Below are 16,612 nucleotides of genomic sequence, written 5' to 3' on the forward strand. Positions count from 1 at the left end.
GGGAGTGAGGCTATGTACACCTCCCAGCACTCCTCCCAGCACTCCTCCCAGCACTCCTCCCCCTCCTCACCTCCTCCAGACCAGCAGCAGGAGCTTTAACTCTTTCCTCCCTTCATGGTGCTTCTCTCTCTGTGTTCCTAACAGCCGAATCCTGGAAAATTCCCATGATCAGGAATCATGAGAACGTGTAAACGTTGTCACATTGTGATGTTAGAGGCGTGGCTGCAGCTGACAGCTTCATGTCTGTTGCATCGTGTTAAAGTGAAGCTGCAGCTCTGCTTCATCTCTGTTGCATCGTGTTAAAATGAAGCTGCAGCTCTGCTTCATGTCTGTTGCATCGTGTTAAAGTGAAGCTGCAGCTCTGCTTCATCTCTGTTGCATCGTGTTAAAATGAAGCTGCAGCTCTGCTTCATGTCTGTTGCATCGTGTTAAAGTGAAGCTGCAGCTCTGCTTCATGTCTGTTGCATCGTGTTAAAGTGAAGCTGCAGCTCTGCTTCATCTCTGTTGCATCGTGTTAAAGTGAAGCTGCAGCTCTGCTTCATCTCTGTTGCATCGTGTTAAAATGAAGCTGCAGCTCTGCTTCATCTCTGTTGCATCGTGTTAAAGTGAAGCTGCAGCTCTGCTTCATCTCTGTTGCATCATGTTAAAGTGAAGCTGCAGCTCTGCTTCATCTCTGTTGCATCGTGTTAAAGTGAAGCTGCAGCTCTGCTTCATCTCTGTTGCATCGTGTTAAAGTGAAGCTGCAGCTCTGCTTCCTCTCTGTTGCATCGTGTTAAAGTGTAGCTGCAGCTCTGCTTCATCTCTGTTGCATCGTGTTAAAGTGAAGCTGCAGCTCTGCTTCATGTCTGTTGCATCGTGTTAAAGTGAAGCTGCAGCTCTGCTTCATCTCTGTTGCATCGTGTTAAAATGAAGCTGCAGCTCTGCTTCATCTCTGTTGCATCGTGTTAAAGTGAAGCTGCAGCTCTGCTTCATCTCTGTTGCATCGTGTTAAAATGAAGCTGCAGCTCTGCTTCATCTCTGTTGCATCGTGTTAAAGTGAAGCTGCAGCTCTGCTTCATCTCTGTTGCATCGTGTTAAAGTGAAGCTGCAGCTCTGCTTCATGTCTGTTGCATCGTGTTAAAGTGAAGCTGCAGCTCTGCTTCATCTCTGTTGCATCGTGTTAAAATGAAGCTGCAGCTCTGCTTCATCTCTGTTGCATCGTGTTAAAGTGAAGCTGCAGCTCTGCTTCATCTCTGTTGCATCGTGTTAAAATGAAGCTGCAGCTCTGCTTCATGTCTGTTGCATCGTGTTAAAATGAAGCTGCAGCTCTGCTTCATGTCTGTTGCATCGTGTTAAAGTGAAGCTGCAGCTCTGCTTCATGTCTGTTGCATCGTGTTAAAGTGAAGCTGCAGCTCTGCTTCATCTCTGTTGCATCGTGTTAAAATGAAGCTGCAGCTCTGCTTCATCTCTGTTGCATCGTGTTAAAATGAAGCTGCAGCTCTGCTTCATGTCTGTTGCATCGTGTTAAAGTGAAGCTGCAGCTGACAGCTGTTAGAACAGGTCATAGTGTTGGTGAGGCTGATGGTGTCTCCAGCGATGAGACAGATCAGACCAGCATCCAGCATCTCAGTCTCAGTCTGTAATCCAGCTCTCCTTCCTGCTGCTTTGAACAAATAAACAGCTAAAACAGACCCCGCCTGAGTAATTCCTGTGGTTTCACACGTTTAACCCCAAACAGACTCAGACTGTCCGACGCTGAGGAGCTTCAGCCTGGCCGACAGTAACCCAACAGGCAGGAAGCCGCCTCCCTGTTTACTGTTAAAGCCTTTCTGCCTGCTGGGGCTAAAGTCTGATTTATAAACTGATTTACCTGATGCAGAACAAAAAGGTGCTTCAACCAAGAAGGAAAAAAAACTGATTTATTCATCCTGGAGACTGAAAACACACACAGTCCTCTATTTACCGCCTGTAACCTGACAGATATCACACCGTGTTGTTAGTTATCGAACAGAAACTGAGACAAAACACAGGGGTTCACTTAGTTTCTCACACACTGCTGCTACCAGCTGCTGGATCAGGGGTTCACTTAGTTTCTCACACACTGCTGCTACCAGCTGCTGGATCAGGGGTTCACTTAGTTTCTCACACACTGCTGCTACCAGCTGCTGGATCAGGGGTTCACTTAGTTTCTCACACACTGCTGCTACCAGCTGCTGGATCAGGGATTCACTTAGTTTCTCACACACTGCTGCTACCAGCTGCTGGATCAGGGGTTCACTTAGTTTCTCACACACTGCTGCTACCAGCTGCTGGATCAGGGGTTCACTTAGTTTCTCACACACTGCTGCTACCAGCTGCTGGATCAGGGGTTCACTTAGTTTCTCACACACTGCTGCTACCAGCTGCTGGATCAGGGGTTCACTTAGTTTCTCACACACTGCTGCTACCAGCTGCTGGATCAGGGGTTCACTTAGTTTCTCACACACTGCTGCTACCAGCTGCTGGATCAGGGGTTCACTTAGTTTCTCACACACTGCTGCTACCAGCTGCTGAATCAGGGGTTCACTTAGTTTCTCCTGCTGCTACCAGCTGCTGGATCAGGGGTTCACTTAGTTTCTCACTCACTGCTGCTACCAGCATCTGGATCAGGGGTTCACTTAGTTTCTCACTCACTGCTGCTACCAGCTGCTGGATCAGGGGTTCACTTAGTTTCTCACTCACTGCTACCAGCTGCTGGATCAGGGGTTCACTTAGTTTCTCACTCACTGCTGCTACCAGCTGCTGGATCAGGGGTTCACTTAGTTTCTCACTCACTGCTACCAGCTGCTGGATCAGGGGTTCACTTAGTTTCTCACTCACTGCTGCTACCAGCTGCTGGATCAGGGGTTCACTTAGTTTCTCACTCACTGCTACCAGCTGCTGAATCAGGGGTTCACTTAGTTTCTCACACACTGCTGCTACCAGCTGCTGGATCAGGGGTTCACTTAGTTTCTCACTGCTGCTACCAGCTGCTGGATCAGGGGTTCACTTAGTTTCTCACACACTGCTGCTACCAGCTGCTGGATCAGGGGTTCACTTAGTTTCTCACTCACTGCTGCTACAAGCTGCTGGATCAGGGGTTCACTTAGTTTCTCACTCTCTGCTGCTACCAGCTGCTGGATCAGGGGTTCACTTAGTTTCTCACTCACTGCTGCTACCAGCTGCTGGATCAGGGGTTCACTTAGTTTCTCACTCACTGCTACCAGCTGCTGGATCAGGGGTTCACTTAGTTTCTCACTCACTGCTGCTACCAGCTGCTGGATCAGGGGTTCACTTAGTTCCTCACTCTCTGCTGCTACAGGTTGGTCTGCCGGTCTGTAAATCCTGAAGTCTCCAGTTTGAGCTGTGCACACTGGGAGATGCTCTGAGGATGCAGCTCTGCTGTCTGTGACGTCACAAAGCAGCACAGCTCTCAGGGTCATGTTTTCCTCCTCCAAGCCTCCACCCTGCAGCTGAGAAGCCAGCTGCTTGATGTTTAGTTATTGTCGGGGAAGGGCGATCCTGCATGATGGTGAATGCCTTTGGATTGTCTAGTCTATTCTTTTGTTTTTCCATAGTCATGTTTTGTCTATCACAGTTTAGTCTTGTTATCCGGCTCGGCAGCGTTTTGTGTTAACCTTGTTTTTGACCAATAAATCAGTTTGCCTTTTGAAAGTTTGCATTCGTGTCCTTCCACGCCTCGCATCCCCCCAACCTGACATTGTTTTTGCAGGTGAGGGCCTCAGGGCCCCTGGTGACCCCTTTGATCCCCACAGCGGGGCTCTCTGGGCTCTGGGCTTTCTGGGCGCTCTGGGCTCTGGGCTCTGGGCTCTGGGCTCTGGGCTCTGGGCTCTGGGCTCTGGGCTCTGGGCTCTGGGCTCTCTGGGCTCTGGGCTCTGGGCTCTCTGGGCTCTGGGCTCTGGGCTCTGGGCTCTGGGCTCTGGGCTCTGGGCTCTGGGCTCTGGGCTCTGGGCTCTCTGGGCGCTCTGGGCTCTGGGCTCTCTGGGCTCTGGGCTCTGGGCTCTGGGCTCTGGCCTCTCTGGGCTCTGGGCTCTGGGCTCTGGGCTCTGGGCTCTGGGCTCTGGGCTCTGGGCTCTGGGCTCTCTGGGCTCTGGGCTCTCTGGGCTCTGGGCTCTGGGCTCTGGGCTCTGGGCTCTCTGGGCTCTGGGCTCTGGGCTCTGGGCTCTGGGCTCTGGGCTCTCTGGGCTCTGGGCTCTGGGCTCTCTGGGCGCTCTGGGCTCTGGGCTCTCTGGGCTCTGGGCTCTGGGCTCTGGGCTCTGGGCTCTCTGGGCTCTGGGCTCTGGGCTCTGGGCTCTGGGCTCTGGGCTCTGGGCTCTCTGGGCTCTGGGCTCTCTGGGCTCTGGGCTCTGGGCTCTGGGCTCTGGGCTCTCTGGGCTCTGGGCTCTGGGCTCTGGGCTCTGGGCTCTGGGCTCTGGGCTCTGGGCTCTCTGGGCTCTGGGCTCTGGGCTCTGGGCTCTCTGGGCTCTCTGGGCTCTGGGCTCTGGGCTCTGGGCTCTGGGCTCTGGGCTCTCTGGGCTCTGGGCTCTGGGCTCTGGGCTCTGGGCTCTGGGCTCTCTGGGCTCTGGGCTCTGGGCTCTGGGCTCTGGGCTCTGGGCTCTGGGCTCTGGGCTCTGGGCTCTCTGGGCTCTGGGCTCTGGGCTCTGGGCTCTGGGCTCTCTGGGCTCTGGGCTCTGGGCTCTGGGCTCTGGGCTCTGGGCTCTGGGCTCTGGGCTCTGGGCTCTCTGGGCTCTGGGCTCTGGGCTCTGGGTTCTGGGCTCTGGGCTCTGGGCTCTGGGCTCTGGGCTCTGGGCTCTGGGCTCTTGGCTCTGGGCTCTGGGCTCTGGCCTCTGGGCTCTGGGCTCTGGGCTCTGGGCTCTGGGCTCTGGGCTCTGGGCTCTTGGCTCTGGGCTCTGGGCTCTGGGCTCTTGGCTCTGGGCTCTGGGCTCTGGGCTCTGGGCTCTGGGCTCTGGGCTCTGGGCTCTGGCCTCTTTGGGCTCTGGGCTCTGGCCTCTTTGGGCTCTGGGCTCTGGGCTCTGGGCTCTGGGCTCTGGCCTCTTTGGGCTCTGGGCTCTGGGCTCTGGGCTCTGGGCTCTGGGCTCTGGGCTCTGGGCTCTGGGCTCTGGGCTCTGGGCTCTCTGGGCTCTGGGCTCTGGGCTCTGGACTCTGGGCTCTGGGCTCTGGGCTCTTGGCTCTGGGCTCTCTGGGCTCTGGGCTCTGGGCTCTGGGTTCTGGGCTCTGGGCTCTCTGGGCTCTGGGCTCTGGGCTCTGGGTTCTGGGCTCTGGGCTCTGGGTTCTGGGCTCTGGGCTCTGGGCTCTGGGCTCTGGGCTCTGGGCTCTTGGCTCTGGGCTCTGGGCTCTGGCCTCTGGGCTCTGGGCTCTGGGCTCTGGGCTCTGGGCTCTGGGCTCTTGGCTCTGGGCTCTCTGGGCTCTGGGCTCTGGGCTCTGGGCTCTTGGCTCTGGGCTCTGGGCTCTGGGCTCTGGGCTCTGGGCTCTGGGCTCTGGCCTCTTTGGGCTCTGGGCTCTGGGCTCTGGGCTCTGGGCTCTGGGCTCTGGGCTCTCTGGGCTCTGGGCTCTGGGCTCTGGACTCTGGGCTCTGGGCTCTGGGCTCTCTGGGCTCTGGGCTCTGGGCTCTGGGTTCTGGGCTCTGGGCTCTGGGCTCTGGGCTCTGGGCTCTGGGCTCTGGGCTCTGGCCTCTGGGCTCTGGGCTCTGGGCTCTGGGCTCTGGGCTCTCTGGGCTCTGGGCTCTGGGCTCTCTGGGCTCTGGGCTCTGGGCTCTGGGCTCTGGGCTCTGGGCTCTGGGCTCTGGGCTCTGGGCTCTCTGGGCTCTGGGCTCTGGGCTCTGGGCTCTGGGCTCTGGGCTCTGGGCTCTCTGGGCGCTCTGGGCTCTGGGCTCTCTGGGCTCTGGGCTCTTTGGGCTCTGGGCTCTGGGCTCTGGGCTCTGGCCTCTTTGGGCTCTGGGCTCTGGGCTCTGGGCTCTGGGCTCTGGGCTCTGGGCTCTGGGCTCTGGGCTCTGGGCTCTGGGCTCTGGGCTCTGGGCTCTCTGGGCTCTGGGCTCTGGGCTCTGGACTCTGGGCTCTGGGCTCTGGCCTCTCTGGGTTCCTGGCTCTGGGCTCTGGGCTCTGGCCTTTTTGGGCTCTGGGCTCTGGGCTCTGGGCTCTGGGCTCTGGGCTCTGGGCTCCCACACAGCTGCAGCAGCTTCGGGCTTCACAACACTTCCTGGAGTTTATGAAGTGATTCTCTCCAAAAGCAATCGGAGCGAAATGAGACGTTTGATGTGAGGCGGATTGATTTTCCCTCCGCTGGCCATCCGCAGAGCGCTAAATGACTTCCTTCCCGGATTCATTTCTGGGTCAGGGAAGATGTGAGCTGTTTGCTTCGGACGCGAGTCTCTGGAGACGTCCGGCGCCGCTTCCTCTGAGCAGCAGATGGTTTCAGGCCGCGAACGTAAAGTGGTGAGTTAGCTTTTCCTGCCGCTTCCTGCGACCGCAGGTGCGTTCGTCAGCTCCACGATCCCGCCGCTGTTGATTCTGTTTCTGGCTGGAAACAAAGTGGAACAGCTGACTCAGCATTTCTGAAGCGTTGTCGTAAACTCCCTGTTTCTAAAATAAGGCTTCATCAAAAGTGTGAAGTCACCTGACGGCCCCGGGAGGCTCCAACAAACTGCTGAACCCATGAAAACCAGAGGAAAACACTCTCACTCTGACGTCCCATTTGTTGTTTACCGAGACACTCTGAGAGGCTCTAACACACCAGAGTCGTTTGGTGTGTTAGAAACACACCAAACGACTCTGGGTCATCTTCTCTGGTCTTGCCCTAAGCTTCAGAGTTTTTTGGGATGACATTTTCCACTTGTACAGTGTTATAAACTGTAGACAGCTGATCCCTGACAGTCTCCTGATAATACTGGGCCCTCGTGTTCGGCATGGTGTATGTTCGACAGCACATTTAAAACTAAATGCACTGAAGAATGCCCTCTCCGGGTCGGGAATGAGATCCTTCCCCAAGTGGAGGAGTTCAAGAAAAGAGAACATCTCAAACTCAAAGGTTTTAAAGGTGATAACAGAGGTGAGGATTTCCCTTGGTTTCCCTTGGTTTCCCTTGGTTTCCCTTGGTTTCCTTTGGTTTCCCTTGGTTTCCCTTGGTTTCCCTTGGTTTCCTTTGGTTTCCCTTGGTTTCCTTTGGTTTCCCTTGGTTTCCCTTGGTTTCCTTTGGTGTCCCTTGGTTTCCTTTGGTTTCCCTTGGTTTCCCTTGGTTTCCCTTGGTTTCCCTTGGTTTCCCTTGGTTTCCTTTGGTTTCCCTTGGTTTCCCTTGGTTTCCTTTGGTTTCCCCTGGTTTCCCTTGGTTTCCTTTGGTTTCCTTTGGTTTCCCTTGGTTTCCCTTGGTTTCCCTTGGTTTCCCTTGGTTTCCTTTGGTTTCCCTTGGTTTCCCTTGGTTTCCTTTGGTTTCCCCTGGTTTCCCTTGGTTTCCTTTGGTTTCCCTTGGTTTCCCTTGGTTTCCTTTGGTGTCCCTTGGTTTCCTTTGGTTTCCCTTGGTGTCCCTTGGTTTCCCTTGGTTTCCCTTGGTTTCCTTTGGTTTCCCCTGGTTTCCCTTGGTTTCCTTTGGTTTCCTTTGGTTTCCCTTGGTTTCCCTTGGTTTCCCTTGGTTTCCTTTGGTTTCCCTTGGTTTCCCTTGGTTTCCTTTGGTTTCCCCTGGTTTCCCTTGGTTTCCTTTGGTTTCCCTTGGTTTCCCTTGGTTTCCTTTGGTGTCCCTTGGTTTCCTTTGGTTTCCCTTGGTTTCCCTTGGTTTCCCTTGGTTTCACTCGGGTCTTTGAGGGAAACAATCTTTGTAATGACTGAAGAGGTTAATGATGGCCCCACGCTGTTAAACACTCAGATCTACGTGTCACTGACGGCAGGAGAACACGGGCCTGTAGATACACTGTGTCGCTGCATCGAACAGATCAGTGTGTGGATGAAAAACAAATTCCTCCAGCTAAACTCAGACAAAACTGAAATCATTGTCTGTGGCCCACAGAAACAAAGATAAAGTGTTATCAGTCACCTTGAGACTCTCTCTCTTAAACCTAACTATCAAGTTAGAAATCTCGGGGTAATATTGGACTCAGACCTGAACTTTAACAGCCACATTAAATCTGTAACATCAGCAGCTTTTTACCATCTAAAAACATTGCCAGAATCAAAGGAATAGTGTCTAAAGCAGACTTAGAGAGACTGATCCATGCGTTTGTCTCCAGCAGGTTAGACTACTGTAACGGCCTGCTCACTGGGCTCTAAACGGGCTGTAAGACAGCTGCAGTACATCCAGAACGCTGCTGCTCGAGTCCTGACTAGAACCAGGAAATACGACCATATTAGTCCAGTGCTCAGGTCTCTGCACTGGCTTCCTGTCGCTCAGAGAATAGACTGTAAAACAGCTCTGCTTGTGTACAAGTCTCTTCATGGTCAAGCGCCAAAGTACATCTCTGACATGTTAGAGCCATATGAACCAACTCGGGCTCTGAGAACCTCAGGGAGGGGTCTCCTGCTGGGGCCCAGAGTCAGGACTAAACAAGGTGAGGCTGCGTTTCAGTTTTATGCCCCTAAAATCTGGAACAGTCTTCCAGAAGATGTGAGACAGGCCTCAACTCTGACAATGTTTAAATCCAGGCTGAAAACAGTTCTATTTAGCTGTGCATATGACACCTGAAAGTATTTTATCTGCACTCTTCACTTTTTAATTACTTAATGATTATTTTAATGGGTTTTAAATTTCTTTCTTTTTTAATTTCTTTCTTTTCTTTTCTTTTTTTTATTCCTTTTTAATGGTTTTATTGCCTTCTTGTGATTTTATGTAGCTGTAAAGCACTTTGAATTGCCCTGTGTATGAATTGTGCTCTATAAATAAAATTGCCTTGCCTTGCCTTAAAGTTAGTTGGTTTCAGAGGGAATGAGATCCTTCCCCAAGTGGAGGAGTTCAAGTATCTCGGGATCTTGTTCACGAGTGAGGGACGAATGGAGCAGGAGGTTGACAGGCGGATCGGTGCGGCGTCTGCAGTGATGCGGGCTCTGCACCGGCCCGTCGTGGTGAAGAAGGAGCTGAGCCAGAAGGAGAAGCTCTCGATTTACCGGTAAATCTATGTTCCTACCCTCACCTATGGTCACGAGCTGTGGGTAGTGACCGAAAGAACGAGATTGCGAATACAAGCGGCCGAAATGAGTTTCCTCCGCAGGGTGTCTGGGCTCTCCCTTAGAGATAGGGTGAGAAGTTCGGTCATCCGGGAGGGGCTCGGAGTAGAACCGCTGCTCCTCCGCATCGAGAGGAGTCAGATGAGGTGGCTCGGGCATCTGGTTAGGATGTCTCCTGGACGCCTCCCTGGTGAGGTGTTCCGGGCCCGTCCCACTGGGAGGAGGCCCCGGGGAAGACCCAGGACACGTTGGAGAGACTATGTCTCTCGGCTGGCCTGGGAACGCCTCGGGGTCCCCCCAGAAGAGCTGGAGGAAGTGGCCGGGCTGCTGCCCCCGCGACCCGACCCCCGGAGAAGATGATGGATTGATGGATGGATGGATGGATGGATGGATGGATGGATGGATGCTAAAAGCTATACACTACTTTTGGATTCATCTTTGGATTCTGCGTACAAATGCGATTAATTGTGATTAATCAGGGAAATCATGTGATTACAGTTTTTTCTGTTTGCTAAAGCACATTTTTTGTAACTTTGGCTTTTTAAGCTGAACTCTTCACACATATACACAAACATTTCACCAATGTAGCAAAACTGTAAGCACAAAAACTGATTTGCACTGAGTTTGAAATGTTAGAAAGCACAGTTTGCAAAATGTACCAAAGCAATCCATTACACAACACTCTTTTTGTATAACTGTAAACACAACTCACTGCTTTACACACAATTTCCAAATGATGAACACACTCCTAGAAATACTATACACATTAATGGATATTTTGTACACTATACTACTAATTATTAGACAACATGTGACAGGTGGACACAATTTTAGATAATCACTTCATCTTGCAACCAGCCTAGAAATAAGTCACAGGAAAGCTTTCTGTGTGGAGAACAATGGAAGGAGAAAGACTTGTCGGAAGAGTGAGGATCAGAGGAGGATGAGGCAGAGGACATGAAGAAATAAGAGGGAGAGGACAACATGGACCGAGACAAGAAAATGAAGTCTTTGGAAGAGGACGAGGGGGGCAAGGAGCAAGAGGACGAGGAAGGAGACAAAGACACATAATTACAGATGACATAAGGGCCACATTGGTTGACCATGTCATCAACCATGGCATGAGCTACAGGGAAGCTGGAGAAAGGGTTCAACCCAATCTGAGCCGCTACACTGTAACAAGCATAATCAGAACATTTCGCACTGAGAACCGGTATATAGAGTCATTTCATACTCTATACATTTCATACTTCATTTCAACATTGCAGTATAGGCCTACTTGCAATTTGTACATAGAAATACATTGTACATGTTAGACAATATGTATACTTCTGTAATATGTAAAATACAGTAATGTACAAATGATGCCATTGCTACTTTACAGAATTGCTAGAATTCCGAGAGCTGGGGGCAGAGAAAGACTGTTCACACCTGAGCAGGAGATCCACATTGTGAATATGGTGATGGCGAACAATACCATGAGGCTGCGTGAAATTCAGCAGCGTGTAATTGAAGATGACACAACTTTTGCAAATGTAAATACTGTGAGCATCTCAGCAATATCACGTTTACTTGTCAGAAACAAAATTTGCATGAAGCAGGTCTACAGAGTGCCCTTTGAAAGGAATTCAGAACGAGTAAAGCAACTGCGTTGTGAATATGTGCAGGTAAGCAACAGTATTGGTGTTGAATTCAGAAGTGTATACATGGTCCTTTTACATACTGAAGTGTATGTATTTTGTTTGTTTTTTTCTTTTTCAGAGAGTAATGGCGCTAGAGGCAGATGCCATGGGCCATGAGCTCATATTTGTGGATGAGGCAGGGTTCAACCTCACAAAAACAAGAAGACGGGCCAGGAATGTCATCGGACAGCGTGCCATTACAAATGTGCCAGGGCAGAGGGGGGGCAACATAACAATGTGTGCTGCGATCAGCCAGAACGGTGTCCTTCACCATCATGCCACACTGGGCCCGTACAAGACAGACCTCACATTTCACTATCCTCAACAACCCACCTTACTCTCCTTTCCTCAATGCCATCGAGGAGTTCTTCTCTGCCTGGCGATGGAGGGTCTATGAGCATAATCCCCAGCAGCGTATCGCCCTGCTACAGGCAATGGAGGAGGCATGTGGGGATATTGACCAGGCAGCATGTCAGGGCTGGATACGCCATGCAAGACGATACTTTCTCCGCTGTCTTGCACTTGAAGACATAGCATGTGACGCTGATCAAATCTTGTGGCCAGATCCAGCAAGGCGTATGGATGTTCAGTAACTTCCTTTTGTTTTCAGTACACTTGTATTGAGTTTTCTTGTGTTTTTATTTACATGTAAAAAAATATTTTTCGTTTGTTTTGGTGAATTTAAATAAACAGTCATGATTGAAGTGATTCCCTGTGTGTTTATATCAAATGTATTCATGATAAAAGTATGATGTAAACTTGATTGACATACAAAGAAAAGCACAAGCCAAATGTGTGTATCATTTATACCATTTGTGTGTAGTTGCAGTGTGGGCGTGTTAATCAAAATGATAGGTTGTGTGAATGATTTGCCACAAAAATGCAATTTTTACAAAGGTGTATAATGTTTTTCAACCTCAGTTTGATTTTGCAATGTACCTACAATGCTTTGCTAGATTGGTGTGAAGTTCTTGTTGTTGTGTGAAGAGTTTTGCTAAAGCAGCCGAAGTTGCGAAAATTGAACTTTAGCAATCAGAACAAACTGTAATTAGATTAAACACTTTAATCGTTGCCAAGCCCTAGTTTCCTGTATCTATCTGGAAGAAATTCGATATTCTCTCAGACACTCATCACAATTTCCTTGACGTCTGGGGACCCTTTACTGAGTATATTAGAAACGACTGTCTCGATCTTTTTTGTACTGTCTTTACCTACTTTACCTGGTTCTGGCTCTTTGGACTTTAAATCCATCCCTGTTCCTTTGATTTGCATGCACTGATATGCACAACTGTAACCTTTGCGTGTCTATATTCCTGTGGGCTGACAGTTTGCTTTGTTTTCTTGCATATTTTTTGTGTTTTATATGTGGTATATATCTGAAAAACTTAATAAATAAAGTGTTTAAAAGAAAAAAAGAACGTTGTTTGTCCTGGCTGCTGCTGTGACCTACAGTTACCTCTTTAACATGTGACCGCTGGCTGTCATGTGAAAAAAACGTGTGCAGACTCTGAGGCGGAAAAGGAGCTTCAACATGCACTAAAACTGTCAAATTCAACCCAAACTGGTATCTTTAACCTTCTAAAACAGGCAAATTGATCTAAAAACACAGTAACACAAACACGAAGCAACTAAAAGATGCTGAAGAGGTGAAATTATGTTTCTTCTTCTCGTCATTCAGATTTTTTATCCTTCTTTTTGAAGATGTAAAATTCATGTAAAATTGGGTTTAGGCCCAGAACACATCTGTGATCTGTTCAGAGAATATAAAGCCAGCAGAGCTCTGAGATCCAAGGACTCAGGTCAGCTGGTCCAGTCCAGAGTCCAGACTAAACATGGAGAAGCAGCATTTAGCTGTCATGCTGCAAACAAGTGGAACAAACTGCCAGTGGAGATTAAACTTTCACCAAATGGAGACATTTTTAAATCCAGGTTAAAGACATTTCTGTTCTCATGTGTCTATGCATGAAATCTGCATGATATCTTTGAACTTATCTGGACTGTTGCTTGTTTTTAAATTAATTTAAATGATTTTAATTGTTTCTCTTTATATTTGTATATATTTTTTAGGGCTGGGCAACCTCAGCAGGAGCTGAGCCGATCTCTGCAGGATTCACACAAAAGAACAAAATACAAGACGAATCCATCCCAATCTTTTGACACTTTATTTTCAGCAGCAGAGGAGAAGCTGGAGGAAGTGCGACTGTCACCAGGAGCGTCGGTATTATTAGGATCGGAGGAAACTGGGATGTTATTAAAGAGAAAAGCAAGCTGGAGCCAAATGGGGCAAGAGTGACAGGATGTGAAAAAGCTCCAACAGGTCAATAAAAAGCAGGAACAAAGAGGGAGGTCACCAGCGCTTCGTTTAAAAGATGGCATGAAAGCAGATTTTTAAAAGGAGCTCGTGTGCACGAATGCAAGTAAACTGAGCAAGGGCAGGACACAGATGCAGGGAGGAGGGTGGAGATGGACAGAAACGTTCCCGGGAGTCACTGTTTTCATGGAGGACTGATGGTGTTTGCAGCTGGATTACCTCACCTCCTGATGCAGCCCAGGAGAGCCCACAGGAAGGCCGCCCAGCCCAGCAGTCAGCAGATCCCACAAAACACTCCCACCTCCAAGTGTCACCTTTAATCTGCTCCCTGACAACTTTGGCTCGCTCCATCTTTCCATGCGTGACCGCATTTTAAGGATGAACCCCCCCACGAAAAGGCAAAGTCTGGTTCTGCAGCAGGTCGACCCGCCCACGTGAGCTTTGGGATGATAATGGAAGACAGACTGCTTCCATAAAGCTGCTGCTCTGCTTTATTCATGTCGCTCAGACCGCGTTCTCATCCCTGCTGCAGGAGGAGTTTCTGTCTCCTGCTTCTGCTCCGGCTTCACCAGATGTTCATGAGTTCATCATGTAGTTTGAGCAGCTTTCTGTGGGCCGAAGCCCACCGATCTGTGAGAAAAGAGACATGTGAGGGGAGCCAAACGGACCAATACATAGGTTAGTTGTTTATTCAAGTTATAACAGTATAATAACAGTGAAACTGCGATAAACAGAGTTTTAATAAAGGATTAATAAAGGAACAGAATTATAATCTAATCCCAAAGCAACAAAGACAAGTTACAACAAGTTCCTGTTCTCCCCAAAACACCTTAATGGCTTTTCTGTTCATGCAGACGATACAGAAATTATAATTACTGAAATAATGTGACCTCTGATGGTCGTGAGAAGGACTTTAATCTCTAACCATGAGTAAATAATCAGTTTAACGTCACTTTACACCATGTTGCAGTTCAGGATGTGACCCTGGACGACCAACTGTCGTTCTCGCCAAACATGGCATCAGTGAGCCGTTCCTGCCGATTCCTCCTCTCCAACATCCGGAGGATTCGCCCCTTCCTCACCAGGGCAGCAGGTGCTCATCCAGGCTCCGGGCATCTCCCGCCTGGACTCCTGCAGCTCCCTCCTTGCTGGCGCCCCGGCTTCTGCCATCAGACCTCTGGAGCTCGTTCAGAAAGCTGCTGCTCGTCTGGTGTTCAACCTCCCCGAGTTCTCCCACACCACTCAATTCATTCAATTCAAAATACTTTATTAATCCCAGAGGGGGAAATTACAAGCAGTTCCAGTACGACCCGTCCAGACAGACAACATGAAAACAAAACAAGGGAGATGGGTGACCGTGGCCATGCAGCTCAGTGATAAGCGCTGCCAGATAGGAGAAAATACCACATTAGGTGAGAGGAGAAAAAAATCATATTTCACACTTTACCCTTACCAGGATACAGTTTGAGATTGCAAAAAACCTCAGCACAAAAAAAGCAAAACATACACACAATTGCGTATGTTAATCATCGAGCATGTGAGTGTGTGCAAGTAAGTCCATGAAGCACTGTCTCAGAGGCCATTGTCCTTGATAATGCGATGGAAAGTTTATCAGCCAGCCTAAACAGTTTCCACAGGAGTCCTCAGGAAGGGGAGGGAGCACATGGGGCAGAGCGTCTTGTTTACATAACATCCAGGAGAAGTTGCAGCTGGCAGCCAAGGCCAGCACAGGGGAGCCAGATTGAGATAACAAAAATTGTTTGGGTCAGGCAGACTCTTAATTTTTTCGCCTGCCTTGAGGTCTTTGGCGGTGCGTCTCAACGACTCCTCTTCACCGCTCTCTACACCGGCTCCCTGTAGCTGCAGCATCCAGTTTCAGACTCTGGTGCTGGCCTACAGGGCAGTGGAAGGAGCAGCTCCTTCATACCTCCAGGCTGTGGTCCAGTTTCAGACTCTGGTGCTGGCCTACAGGGCAGTGGAAGGAGCAGCTCCTTCATACCTCCAGGCTGTGGTACAGTTTCAGACTCTGGTGCAGGCCTACAGTGGAAGGAGCAGCTCCTTCATACCTCCAGGCTGTGGTCCAGTTTCAGACTCTGGTGCTGGCCTACAGTGGAAGGAGCAGCTCCTTCATACCTCCAGGCTGAGGTCCAGTTTCAGACTCTGGTGCTGGCCTACAGTGGAAGGAGCAGCTCCTTCATACCTCCAGGCTGAGGTCCAGTTTCAGACTCTGGTGCTGGCCTACAGTGGAAGGAGCAGCTCCTTCATACCTCCAGGCTGAGGTCCAGTTTCAGACTCTGGTGCTGGCCTACAGTGGAAGGAGCAGCTCCTTCATACCTCCAGGCTGAGGTCCAGTTTCAGACTCTGGTGCAGGCCTACAGTGGAAGGAGCAGCTCCTTCATACCTCCAGGCTGAGGTCCAGTTTCAGACTCTGGTGCTGGCCTACAGTGGAAGGAGCAGCTCCTTCATACCTCCAGGCTGAGGTCCAGTTTCAGACTCTGGTGCTGGCCTACAGTGGAAGGAGCAGCTCCTTCATACCTCCAGGCTGAGGTCCAGTTTCAGACTCTGGTGCTGGCCTACAGTGGAAGGAGCAGCTCCTTCATACCTCCAGGCTGAGGTCCAGTTTCAGACTCTGGTGCTGGCCTACAGGGCAGTGGAAGGAGCAGCTCCTTCATACCTCCAGGCTGAGGTCCAGTTTCAGACTCTGGTGCTGGCCTACAGGGCAGTGGAAGGAGCAGCTTCTTCATACCTCCAGGCTGAGGTCCAGCCCTACACCCCCGCCCGACCGCTTCGCTCTGCGGCCTCCAGGCGGCCGGCTGCCCCCTCACTCAGCGGTCCCTGCGCACCATCCACACGGTCACGGCTTTTCTCTGTTCTGGCGCCCCGATGGTGGAACGATCTCCGACTGATGTCAGGACAGCTGAGTCGCTGCCCATCTTTGGCCGCAGGCTGCAAACCATCTCTGCAGGAAACACTGCCCTGATCCGCCCTCTGAGGACGTCACCTGCTTCCTCCCAGCTCCTTACGCACTTATTTGTTTCCTAAACTGTCTTTGTTTCCTAAATTCTCTTCCCATTTATCTCGGTACCTAACTTACTGCACTTACTCTAGCACTAGTTAGGCTCTGAGCTGTTTGGTTTTGGAAGGAAATGCACTTATGATTTCTTGTGACCTGAAGTTCTTTTGCCTACCGATCTGGAACACACTTATTGTGAGTCGCTTTGGATAAAAGTGTCTGCAGAATGACCGAAATGTAATGTAATGTAACATAATGTAATGTAATGTAACGTAACGCAATGTAATGTAACATAATGTAATGTAATGTAACATAATGTAATGTAATGTAACATAATGTAATGTAATGTAACATAATGCAATGTAATGTAACGTAACGCAATGTAATGTAACATAATGTAATGTAATGTATGCTGCTATCTCGATCCTGCGCCACCAACAGACTC

This window comes from Odontesthes bonariensis, chromosome 23 (assembly GCF_027942865.1).
Source record: "Odontesthes bonariensis isolate fOdoBon6 chromosome 23, fOdoBon6.hap1, whole genome shotgun sequence".
Lineage (NCBI taxonomy): Eukaryota > Metazoa > Chordata > Actinopteri > Atheriniformes > Atherinopsidae > Odontesthes > Odontesthes bonariensis.